This window comes from Limulus polyphemus, unplaced genomic scaffold, assembly GCF_000517525.1.
Source record: "Limulus polyphemus unplaced genomic scaffold, Limulus_polyphemus-2.1.2 Scaffold395, whole genome shotgun sequence".
NCBI classification, from domain to species: Eukaryota; Metazoa; Arthropoda; class Merostomata; order Xiphosura; family Limulidae; genus Limulus; species Limulus polyphemus.
Window position 1 is genome coordinate 406,253 of NW_013666005.1, and position 14,136 is coordinate 420,388.

Genomic DNA, 14,136 nt, shown 5'->3' on the forward strand with positions numbered 1-14,136 from the left:
TTCAGGTACTAGGAGTACGTCGTATCCCCGCATTTCCATCCCTGCCCTTAAGGTTTAGGTAAGCTGTCCTTAATTTTCAACTACTGACAAGAGAAGAGTAAACAAGGCAGAAGCACCCACTTCCACAGATGCTTTGTCCGGCTTCAAAAGAAATAATAGATTTGACTGTCATTTTTATAACACACCCACGACTGAAAGTACAGAGTGTATTTGCAGTATTACATTTTGGACCCTGAACCCATGAGTTCGTAGTCCGACACGCTAACCATTAAATCATGCTAGTGTCCCCCTTTCGTAGATTCTCATTTACTGTTTAATTAGAGCAATATTGATAAAATATTTATTTTTAACTGTGTTTTTTTCTTTTTGCCGGTTACTTTGGCATCTAAGAAATTCTCGCTCTAGTCAAATAGTACCATGAATACTAAAAGAGTGTATACACAAAATTAATAAAGCCGGATACTTCAAACAATTAAAGTTCATTGTGGTACTAACAACATACAGCCTATGAGTAATTTAATTAGATACTGTCACTTTTCTGATACCTTATAACACTTAGATCATTACATGACAAAGTATAACTTTTGGATCAGTTTTTTGTAGTGTATATAATTTATATACAGTATCACAACATATTAAATCGAAAGTGTTACAATCGTACAAATTTGGTAATACAGAATCACAACAGATCTAAAGTCATGTCAGTTGAAACAGAAGGGGCGTCAGCCTCTTCTCGGCGAGGAAGCGGAGGTGGGATAAACAAAAGAATTTAGGAGGTGCACTCTACATATTAGGGGCACACATACTCGTGTTATAGTGCTTAGTAAGTGAAACAAAAACTTTGAATTTCTCGTTGAGTAAGGAGGCTACAGGGGAGGCTAAGGCACATTTTGGGGTAGCTTCAGCCCCAGCAAACCCCCTTACCGCCTCCCCTGAGTTGTAATATGTAAAATCTACATACTTTAAAATTAATAAATGCTATCATGTTATTAAACCTTTCCCTAAAAATCTGATTTGTAAATGACGTAAATAAAATTGGTAATGATTACAATACACTTACTTAATCTAATTCACATCATAACAGTTTGTTCATTAAATCTAATGATACAAATAGTGCCTAAACCACTACCATGTCTGTCGTACCATAGCCAGCCTGATAGGCTCTGGTATTGGGCAAAAGGCCTCGTCGGCACTGGATATGGCAGATGTAGTGTGGTTGACATATTATACCATATATGTATATCCCTATTTGCATTCACTCATAAGTTCTAAAAACTTCTATAATATTCATACTTTTCTTAAATACGGTTGAGGTCATGCGCTAAATGCAATCTGAAATGTACGTCGATTGTAGAAGTTGAAGGCAGTCGTAGTGTAGTCTTTTATATACAAAGTGAAACAAGATACAATGCAGCTACCCCATGAAACAGCATTTCTGTATTTTGATGCCCGTTTTTTTTTATTGATCAATATGTAGAGAGAACATATATTATAAATGCAGTTTTGGCATTTTCAAACCAGATTCGTTTCAACCTTCTAGGAAAGACTTTCATTTCTCATTTCAGAGAGTCAAGGCTTACTGTGAAAGTCCTGTCATTTCTGTGCTTACTGATCTTTATTTTTATACTTCAACAAAGTAATTGCATCGATCGTTCATTTACATACAATCTATTTCATTTTATTTTTATTCAACCTCTTCCATAAATTGCAACAGTCCGATCACCAGTCGGTCAATTTTTTATCTTTAGTATTTTGAGAGTAAAATAAAGTGTTTATTTTTTTTGTTACCTCGACATCATGTTTTATCTCTCTAAGCTATAACAAATCACAACATCTGTCCTTTCATGTATTAGATCCTCAAACCGCTATTTTTTTTTTTTTTTTGTAGGAAATTAGATAGCTGTGAACTTGGTTTAGCTTTAAAAGTATCACAGTTATACGTCTAGAATATCAGAAACTATCACAAAAAATATGGGCGAGTATCGTTGTATCCTACTTGTACTCTATGGTAGAGCTCTGGATCTCGAAGCTGGCGATCCGGATTTGAATCCGAGCGATGCCACAAAATATTCCCACCCATTTTAAGGTAGGATGCTTCTGACTGGCTGCCTACCTTTTGGGGAGTTGATCGAAATTAATGACGGCGGCAGATCTTAGTAGCTTTGCCATAAATACAAAATACAAATACACGGCAAATAAAAAAAGTTGTAATACAATTATACGGCAATACATTGATTTGTTTGTTTTGTTTATTTTTTGAGTTTCGCGCAAAGCTACACGAGGGTTATCTGCGCTAGCCGTCCCTAATTTAGCAGTGTAAAACTAAAGAGAAGGCAGTTAGTCATCACCACGCACCCCAACTATTGGGCTAGTCTTTTACCAACGAATAGTGGGATTGACCGTCACGTTACAACGCCCCCACGGCTGAAAGGGCAGGCATGTTTGGTGTGACGGGGATTCGAGCCCGCGACCCGCAGATTGCGAGTCGAGCGCCCTAACCACCTGGCCATGCCGAGCCTACATTGATTTAAAAAAAAGATAAGAAATCTCGATACGATCTTAATTTGGGAATGATACAGTACTGGAGTAAGTATAGAGTCTTAACTCATTTTCTGGGAGGAGAATTCAATGCCACAACAGATGAAATTGTAGTTGTAGTACAATCAAACGTCACTATAAATAATGTGTCATATATAACGCATGACAAACATGTTGTTGTTTTTTTGCAGAAAGTTGCACAATAAATCATCTGCACTCTTGTCCACCACAGACATTCGAATCCCAGATAATAATACTGTTGTAAGTCCGTAAACTTATCGCTGGACCACTGGGGAACCACAAGAAGCATGAAGTAGACTATTTAGCATTAAAAAAACAAAAAACAAATATTACAACAAATAAGCATCCATGAGACAGAATTACTTAAACTATCACAAATGATATGACGTTACGAAAAGCACTTACGTGGATAATAATTTTCCAACTTGTTCTTTCTATAATTACTTCCACCCAAAGTGTCGGAGAGGCTATGAACTGGATTCTGCGCATCTGCATCGGGATGATAATCAACAACAGTTGCGTAAATGATAATAAACGTTATTTGTATCATTCCCACGAGCACTGCAAAGTTACCTCGCTTCCACATGATGAGACACTAAACACGAAACTAGCAGAAATTAACTATCAATTTTTTGTAATTTAATATTTCGTCACAGTTTGTGTGTTTGTGTTGTGTTTAACGTACAATGAAGGTCATAGTTACATTACATTCTGCACGTGTAAGCTATTTTTAAAGTACCGACTTGTCGAACGAAGCTTGGAAACCCACAAGCATCTATCTACCTTGAGTATCTGCTTCCCGTGGAACATGATATATTTGACAGTAATATATTTCGACTTGTTTGTCCTGTTTAATTAAGCAACGTAGTTAGCCAACTTGTTTGTTTGGAAGACTGAAATTTTCCTACGCCTCCACCGACCGTTGGTGCGATCAAATATATGGAAACTTTTACAAACTTGTTTATTTATTTATTTGGAAAGTGTATAAACTATACTTTTGAAACTAATCAGCGGTAATTAACTTTGAAAATTTAGGTTGAAGGTTATTTGACACAATGTTAAAGATTGGTGTTGATTTCATTACAGTATAGTGATTATACAACTCGAAATGCAGTATTCTTTATTACAATGTTTTTTAAACTTACTAGTACAAGCTGTTATTATTATCTAATGGCCGAATAATGAATACTGTATCAGTTTCCACAGATATACCCTACCCCAGAGGCTCAGCGGTAAGTCAGAAGGCTTACAACGCTACAATTCGTATCCTGTTGATATATTTTCCGCAGAAATCTTTAGGGTTTTCTAAGTTTTCCTTCCCATTATTTTTATTGTACATATTTCAGTTTGTTCCCATAATTTTTCTCACATACTTCTTTCCGGGTGGGTGGGGATGGCATTACTTACAAAGCGTGTTTCAGGATGGAGAGTTTAACAAACAACTGTATGACAGTAGAAGCATTGGTTGATCTCTGTTGTAAAAACAAGAGCTATTTCACTGAGAATACCTTAAAATATAATATCAAAGAAAGTATTACTTTTGCAAAATAAACAAAAGAGAAACGATTGTCTACTAGAGATAAATCAAATTTTTTTCTTGTCCTCCTTCTGGCTTTACTGCTTCAGGGTAAGAGAAGGACAAGATAAATTTTTCTATATTTTATACGTTAAGTTAAAATGTTCTTTCTAGAGCTAAGAATAGTATCTGAAATATTATTTATGGGGTTTGGGGTCCTTCTTAACCCACCAAGTAATAACCTGGATTAATTTAGGTATGTGAATAATATTAAGGAACTGCACATAGTTCATTATTTGATATTATGTTGTGGACCAACTGTTTACTGATTGTATTCAAGACTTTTTTTCATCAAAGGTAAAATTGAAACAATAATCCTAAACATAAAAGCCTAACGCATTCTTTGATTCACCGCACCTTCTGCTGTGGACTGCAGTTTCACTGATCCAAGCTATGTTAATGAGCCTTGAATAGGCAGAAGGTGCAGTGAATCAAAGAATGCATTAGGCCTTTATGTTACAAATTGTTGTTTAAATTTTATCTCTGATGAAAGGAAAAGAAATCTGTAATTTAATCATTTGAATTATTATTGTTTCATAAGAATTATTCTCAGAGTACTTATGATATTATAATAGTGAATATAGAATGTTATAAGTTCACACATATAAAATTCAAATTATTCACTAAATTATAATTTAGAATCTATATATAAACAATCATCAATCCAAATGGAGATATTAACTATTCTGAACTTAAGTTAAATTAAAATGAATTGGGGAAAATACAAACATGTGTATCTATATGGATGTCTAAAAAATCAATAGTATATTTTTTACTTAACGGTTGTTTTTTCTCAGAGATTATAAAAGATTCTTTACATTTCCGGTCTGAGAGATTATAAAATAATTGCTTTTAAAGAACACTCTGTATTAGAAATGTCGTGATCAGTTAAAAAATGATTACCTATAAATTGTTTTGTGTTTTAAGTGTTTCTAAGGTTTCAAGGTTTTCGTGAATTCTAAATGAGTCTGCTTGTTTTATGCATATACTATACATCACAAAACTAACATTTAACTCCTAACCTGATTTTCCTTAGTTGCTGCCTGGTTTAACAACAATATATGTGAGATACTGTCGATATTGTGGTGCTCACATTCTCTACGTGACTCTAAGTATGTTATCTAGAATTGTCCGTAGGTAGCACAACAAAAACATTTTTAACCAAGCAACGGGCGTTTCAAACACAGTTTCTGTGAAAGTTTTAACCTGAAATATAATTTTCAAAATGTCAACACAAGTTTAATTAGAATATCGGGATCAGCAACCATCTTCAGTGTTTTAGATCACATGCTTCAAATCAACCAATAAAATTAGATTATTTTATCAAACTTTTGATTAACTTCGCTTTTGCGAACGATGTTTCGATTGATCTTTAAACAAACACTCACTAAGGCGCAAGGAGAGAGTCTGGTTTGGACGACTCCACGTAGTAGCCAGTGTTACCAACTTAGAGATTTTGTCGCTAAATATGGTGAATTTTGTGTTTTCCAAGCGACAAAAGTTTGACAAAGTGACTAGCGACTTTCACAGCCGACAAAAATGATATTCGGAGAAAGAAGTCGTCATTATGTATAGTCACAAAATCACTCGCAAACGACTCAGTAGTGTTACTACAATATATTTTCAAAGTTTGGTGAATATAGAAATTCTATAATGTATTATTTCAAGAATGTCTCCTCATGATAACGAACATTTCCCATCCTGTATTTACAAAATGTCTACAGAATTATATACAGATTTTCATATTCACAATTAAATTCTACAAAGATTATGTTTAGTGGCATTTCTGACAACCTCAAACTGTCTAAAGAGCGTCATCTAGCGACTTTTCAAGGATTTTCTGGTGACTTCCTGATTTGTGGAATTGGCACATTGGACTTGCAGCCACTGATCACTGATTTCCCAGTGTGCTGTCTAAGTAGCGTGTATTACTGTCCCTAACTTCAAACTACTGACTATAAAGAAGCATCCATCCAGTAGCAACGACCTTTACCTTATTATTAATAAATGTGTATCTTTTTTATTTATATTTTTAATATATATATTAATAATGTTTGGAGACGGCTTGGATGGGTAATGAAGAAAAACTTTGATATACGTTTAACATAACAGCAAATTTTCTTGGTTATATTTCTATAGAAAAGTCAGTAAACATCTATATTATCGGTTTTCTTTCTTGGTAACTAAATGTGGTCGTTCCATTATTCACAGTTATCCACATTTGACCAAGGCTCACATATAATGTTTAATAGTACTGCGTCAACTATAGATGTAAGTAAGCTGTAACTTAAACCATTAAATGTGGAACTTAGACCTATTTATAGCTACAATAGCAGTTACAGTCGTAGTGTAATGTAGTGATAAAACAGTCGGTTTTCTGCTCAACACAGTCAACCCTTCCAAAATTCACAATTTCCTTTTCTGTTGACCTCGCATTAATATGTTGAAATAACTTTGCATCGGAACTACATTACAATCTTCCATATAGTGCAATGAAACATTAGTAAAGCAACTGCTGTAAAGGGATTTTAAAGAAGTGCGATTGACTGAGAAAAACATTGAAAATTTTAAACTAGCAAAAGTGTGTTAAATATCCTTTTATTTTACAGCACCCCCCCCCAAAAAAAAAACCAACAAAGTGAAAGACAACTACTTTTCTGATTTCTGTAGGCATTGTTACTATATATTAATATTATGACAGTTAAATGATCTTACAGTGACAAGTTACTAAAAAACAACTTGTTCAACAATCTTTATAAAGTTTTATTTATATTAAGTACGAATTCTTTATTTACTTACATGGTTAAAGAGATCTAAATAATTGTGAATAAAGAAGAACACCAAGTAAGCAATGCTTAAGTGCTCAACGGAATGTGATTAAACAAAATAAAATTACCTGCTGTCTCCCAATAACCATTCATTGCTTATTTTACCATTGGCAAATCATTCATCAATGTCAGAACTCTGCCAAATGAAACTGTCATTTGTACTACCTGAATACCGAACAATAGCGTCCATGCCAGCACATGTAAGTTGTCATCCGAGATAACCTGCAAATTTAAAGAATGAAACCCTTTCCTGCAGTTATGCAAGTGTTCACCCTCGGCAGGATATAGGAATGGTATCTGACAACCACCTAGTAGGTTCGGTAGATCCCACAATTCATAATAATCATTCACCACCTCCATCTCCATTCATATTGTATAGGGAAGGTGTGCAATGTGATCACACAAAGCACTAGACACTTTCTTTGGGCATTGCTAAACGGTACCTTTACCATGAAAGTCGCCCAGCACTTCTTGAAAACTGTCACTAGCATAGAACTTTAGTTCTGTTAGCACTTGTAATGAAATAATTAGTGACTGGTTTCGTGCCTTAATTATTGTAAAAAGCAAATCACAAAGATTTGTAATTTTCAAACTAGGTAGCCTATATTTAGCTATTAATTCAAAATTGTCATAAAGAAAGATCAAATTGGTTTAATCAACCCTTAAACACCCTTACCCTTCTAATTTCTTTATCGTACTGATGATTATCAAGTACAGTTGGCGCCACTTAAAATGTATTCTTCTCTAGCTCACTCTATTTTGTGATGAAAAAAGGCACTTGCAGTTACTTCTACTGCGATATTGCAGCCATTCAAAAACCTGCGATTCCTTTATGAAACACAAGATTTTAGTTGTGACATCTACTGCAACGACTGTTCTTTGCAGATCGCTATCACGAAACGTTCCCCTGATTCGCAAGTTGCAATGTTCTGTTCTACGACTTTGAAATATCCCCGTGGTAGATCCTACATATCTCAAGTTACACTACGAACACCTGAATTCATAAATCACTCTATAGGTTTCTGCAGTCTGTCAATTAGACCTTTAAAATTAAATAAAGTGTTCAGTCTCAAGCCTGACTTAAAAATACAAACTAATTTGCTTGAGGATAAAATAATTTTATTATATTTTTAAGATCTTTACAAACTTTATAGAATATAGGAGGAAATTAATGTAATATGTTTTTGGGTACCGTACTTTCTTCTAACAAGAGTGTATCTTGCCATTGATATTCCAGATTTAATGCCATACACGTAGTTAGTTGTAATAGTAAGTTATGCACTCTTGACGTTGAATCACTTATCCTGCCATTCCTTTTGATGAAGGGATAGATTTAGTGATGAAACTTGTTGATAACAGTGATGGCGCCAGCATCAAAAATTTGGAAGGGAGGGCAAGCCAAAATTTGAGGGGAGGCAAAACAAGACATCTTATACACACGTGTAATTTTAAATGGACTCGTTACTCCCCCCCCCCCCAAATTTTAGCGTGCTCAATTATATTGAGCCAAAGTTTGGTTTCAAAAAGTACTTTGTATTGAGTTTTAAAGTCCAAAGTACTCACAGACCTTGGAAAGGATCGAAGGTTTTTTACCATTCTAGCAAACATAGTAATTTGGGGGGGGGATAACAAGCCCCTTTAAAAGTGGATTGATAAATAATGGTCAAAAGCATGAACTTACCAAGAAACCAATTAGAACGATCCTCCTCTTTGACTTTAAAACAACGTTACCTTTGTATTTGGAAACTTAGTAACGAATCTGTAAAGAGTATGTCCTCTGTGCATGCTATTTACTGTTAGAATCTTCAGTGTCTTATGTGCCATGTTGGTTATAAGGTTATTTTTTTATCAGTTTTAGCTTGCTAAAGTTCCTTACACAGCCGGCTATGTTAACTGGATAAGTTATTGCTATCTTTATAACCTCGTAAAGTTCAATAAAAGCCCTAAATAGGGGTTTGAGATGCTCTGCCAAAAAACGTTGAAAATAATGTGCAGCTTTATTTCCACGTCTGTAGGTTTGCAACTCTGCTAGAAAACTCTCAATGAGATCAGTTGCTTCCAAGTAATCTAACTTTGAACTTATGCTTTACATGAGATGTCATTCAGAAGCAGCATACAATATATGAATGTCTGGTGAAGTTACACCAAAATGGATCAAGCATTTAATGCACGATCTTGGTTGCTGTCACTTATGTAAAGATGATGCAGAAACTTAATGAAATAGTCAACCCTTGCTATTATTGTACTTACAGCACACACATGGCAAGTCCATCGTATTTCCGATATTGTTTTAAATTCTATAGACTTTTCATTTGGGTGCATGCTTTTTCTTGTTTGGAAAGTAGTCGATTGTGTGTGAACATTAGAACCACTTAAACAATTGTAGCAAGTCTAAAGCGTTGAGAAAAAGTCAGCCAAATTGGTAACAGGCTTCACACTTTCTACGATGGCCAAATTAAGAAGATGAGTAAAACAGTGAATGTAGATGGCTTGAGATATAATGTCTTATTAATTGTTGACCCCAGAGCACTTGTCACTCATGACAGCGGTGCCATCATATCCTTGCCCAATCAGATTCGTGACATCAAGTTCATTGTCCTTTAACTCCTCCAAAATATATTTGGCCAACAATTCTGGGTCAAATTCATCAGCGATTTCAAAACCAAGAAATTCATCACGAACTTTTGAATCATTAAAGTACCAAACTCATCTGCTCTTTTTGGATAGGTTTATAGTTCATCGACTAAGATTGAAAAGGATTGACCTTCTCTTATTTCTTCTTTTACTTCGTCCAAATTTATCTCACTGAGGATATCCAAAATGGCATCTTATACGCCGTGGTGTGTACATTTGGCATTTTTAGGTACTTCACACAGTTGTTCATTTAGGATCTGGGAATAAGTCTTTAAGAAGTTTAATATTTCCAAAAAGTTTCCTTTATTTTCAGTTATATCTCCTTCATGATGACTCTTCTGAGCTATGCTTTGGAAAGCTGTAAGTCTCAACGTATCTTCAACTATTTTTATATATTCCTTATTTTTCCACAATCAGCTGGAGAGATTAATAACGTAGTCTGCTACTGTTTTCTCAGAAAACTTTGATTCTAAATAAGCATTATATTTGCACGCGTTGTTCAAGTGTGCATCAGACCGCTTGTGTTTTGAAGATTCATCCGTGCACTTTTTCTATGTATTGAACCCTTCAGACACAAAAGCTTGTTCACCTTGATATATAGCGCCTGTAGTAAACTGACGACAGACAAAACAGTAAACCTTGTCAGAAGATGAGGAACTTTCAAGCCAAGGATATGCTTTTTACCACTCAGGTATGAATTTTCGTCCATGAGTCTTTGGAAAGCAGAAGGACTCATTAAGACCAGGTCGAATTTGTCCTTTATCGGGCGTTCAGGATATGTCCAGCCGGACCAACTACTCCAAGAGTCGGCCTAAGCAGAATTGATTTTCCACTGCTGCTGCTCGGCTCGTGTAATTCTCCAACGCTAGCAGGTTAACCCAATATATCTTCATGTTATTGATCAGTATCCACACTGCCTCTTTGGTTCAATTGTCTATCCTCTGTCGGGTCTTCAGGTACGACTATTTCATCTTCAATTCTTCGAGGATTCTCGCTTGGTCAACCTGTGTCATTGATGGATTCATCTTCCTGAGAATCATGTGATTTATGCGGTTTTTGTAAAATTTTCTGATATCCATTTTCTCAATAGTATGACTTGATGGGTCTATTCATGTATGCAGAATACCAACTTCATGCAACAATTAACAATAGTAAAATGTATCGTTTAAAGATACCCTCGACCTCTTGACCTAGAAACTTGAAAAACAACATTGCAACAAGTACTGAGGCGCAAAGTAATAGCTTGGTACACACCAAGACCATGCTTGTCGTAAGTGCTTATTGAAAAACCGGTCTGAAGACCTTATTTATCAACGTTTCTGGGAAAGGAAAGCTTAGGTCTCTTTTTTAACCTTATTGCAGGGGCAGTATAATATTTTTATCGCTCAGGCAAAACATAATATTTACAGCCTTCAATCTTAATTAGTTACAGAGCTATCAAATACAAAATCAGATCCGTCTTGCCACGCCCACCTGTAAGTCCTCCCTTTTAGAACTTGCCAATAGTTTTCTCTGACTCTCAATCCTATATTATGTATAACCAATGGTTCCGCCTTTGAAATGGCGAATTATTCTACTTTCTATTTATTTTTTTTCAACAGACAATGTGTTGTTTCGGTTTCAGTTTTACTTTTGTTTCCACGAAAATCATATCGACCAGCTTTGTTTAATTTCTAACAACATCGTTAGAAAGCCAGAAAAAACTATGATAGTTATGGGACATATTCTGCTTTTTACGCGTTTTTATTTTGCAGAAAGTGTTCTTTCAATCATTATTTAATTAAATAAATAATCATTTATTGCAACATAAAAAGTAGGGTTAAAGAGAATACCTATTATTGTAGGATAAATCTGGTTGACTTCTGGCATACAAGAAGGAAAAGACATCACGTAAAACATTGTGCACATTACATTTGCTCTATGTATGTAGGATTAAATTTTGTGGGGCAAACTTGGGGTGGGCAAGAAAAAATTAGGGTTGACAAATGCCCCCCTGTACCCCGCCACCGGTTAGTAAAAATAAAAATAACATAGATCTAACTGGCTTTAGCACTGAACAACTTCACAAAATTTTGGGGCTTGTTTTAAAGTTTGTTTGTTTGAATTTCGCGAAAAACTACACGAGGGCTATCTGCGCCGTCCCTAATTTAGCAATGTAAGACTAGAGGGAAGGCAGTTAGTCATCACCAGCCACTGCGAATTATTGGACTACTCTTTTACCAACGAATAATGGGATTGACCGTCACATTATAACGCCCCCACAGCTGAAAGGGCGAGCATATTTGGTGTGACAGGGATTCGAACCCGCGACTCGCAGATTACGAGTCGAGCGCCCTAACCACCTGGCCATGCTGGGCCCCTCTTTTAGAGAAGAGTTGTTTTCACTAATTGTAAACAATTTTCTGGTGTATTAGTAACTAAGTTGCAGTTACTTTTCCGTCATCTTTGTGTACATAATACACAGATGCACACTGAACAAATGGTATTGAATAACACAAATGAAACCTAATTTATGGGTTCGATATGCCGATGGCATTTTTTATATGTGGAATGACAATCTAGATAGTATAATATAAAGTTTCTCTTTGATTTTTGAAATACTTGGTATTCCCAAATGAAGTTCATTTAAAAACACTCTGATAAACTCGAGACTGTCGTTTATAGACGTTCAAACTACGATTAAGAACTATATCCGGTGGCTGAAGTTTATCTAAAACCTTGCGAAGAAACCCATTTTTTTTTCATTATCATTCACATTATCCATTACAGGCTTAGCGTGCTTGTATGAAACGTCAATTTTCACATATTAAAAGGATTTATACATTAGTCAAAGAAGAAGAAAAAAGATCTAAAGTAGTAAATGAACCAGTACATATATTGATAATAAATGATTAACCTGCACACGTTACTGAGAATACCATTACAAACATAAAAACTAGCATACATACTTATATAGAAAACAATGTAATATCCATGATGAATACAAAAAAAAAGAAAGAGAGAGAGAGAGAGAAATCTAGCATAACTTTAGATATCCTTACTTTAGCCAAAAAATCTCCGCACGCCTTAGGACAGATAATGAACAGTCAGGGGTAATATAAGAGTGAGCTTTTAAAGTACAAAGCCACAAAACAGGCTACCTGTCTCTGCCCACCACGGTAGCGTCGTAAGCTTGCATACTTACTGCTGAGCCACTGGGGGAAGCCAATAGTGCGTGAAAAACCTGGTAAAATTGAAAATAAAATGTTGGCAACATCAACATTTAAACCAAAAATGTGTAACAAACCGTTTAATAAATATTTAGGATGTCAAGCTGGCTTAAATGAAAAATGCTTTGAAGCAGGATTCAAGCTCGGGTGAGGATCCAAATGGTAGTTTCTGTGAAATATTTCGTCAGAACAGATTAACACATATACGCACATTACACTATAACATAAGGCTACCACACGAGGTCAGTTTTTTTATCTCCCTTCACCCAGGCCTTTTGTGAAATTACGATTCCAATGAAAAATATAGTATGTACATATCTATATACATATAACATATTATAAAGGGACTCAAAAATCAAAATTAATATTTCCATTACCATTCCTTGTCATCACTAAACTTACAGTGGATAATGTCCGTGGCCATAGCACCCAAACGCGTTGCGAATATTCCATCTATCAGACAAGATCTAGACGCCGATGTTAATTGAACTAATTGTACTTAGCATAAGGAAAATTTAGGCTGCAAAAATTTATTTTAGAATTTACATGCGCACCAACCCTGTCTGCATTTCTATACTTTAAGCTTCTTAGACTGAATTTTCGTATTTGATAACTATCAAATCATGCAAATGTTTTTTGTTAAATTAGCGGAATAAAGTATGGCAACAAAATTTATATATTTTTCTGGTGAATGAAATAAAGTCACTTTGCTCTTAGGTCTGTGGTGAAGTTTGTCTTGCGACCGTTGTGCGTATTTCTAGTAAATAATTTGACACCAGAAAGTTATTCTTGGCTGAATTTAGTCCCCATTTTGGTGAATTTTGTTCAAGCGATAAAATTTTATCTCAACCTTCGGGAAAAGACACAACTCATTGACAAAAAATATTATTTACGTTTACCAAGACAATGGTCTTACCCGTCCTGCTCTTACTCATCTAGAGTATCTATTGTACTTCTTGTGAATGTATAACCCATAATAAAATTAAGAACTACCTCCGAGTAAATGTTGTTGATGTTTTTCAATTCAAACTATTTTTCATTTCTGATCAGTTGGTTAATTGGAAATAGCGCATTGACGTGGTGGAACAGAGATTGTTTCCCAATCGCCCTGCCCATAAAAAATGAAATAAAAATAATAAATTAAAAAAATCTTCAACATTAGTATTTTATTGTTATGTGTAACATAACATACCAATCATTTTTATACTTTCTTATGTTTTGTTCATGCCTCCGTTGTAAAATCCGTATAATCAGCCTGACTGAGCCATAACACTCTGTTGCGTCAGCGAGGTCACGTGACTAGTGTCACGCCACGTTTCTAGAAATATTC

General features: G+C 35.1%; 1 protein-coding gene across 1 annotated transcript in view; it reads right to left on the reverse strand.

Annotated features, from left to right (window-relative positions):
- Nucleotides 1–3,084, reverse strand: part of LOC106457947 (ammonium transporter Rh type B-like) — a 33,959-nt gene extending 30,875 nt beyond the window's left edge. Inside the window, exon 1 of the mRNA XM_013917394.2 lies at nucleotides 2,965–3,084. The gene's annotated coding sequence lies outside the window, so the exon portion shown is untranslated. The remainder of the gene's footprint in view (nucleotides 1–2,964) is intronic.
- Nucleotides 3,085–14,136: the final 11,052 nt, after the last annotated feature.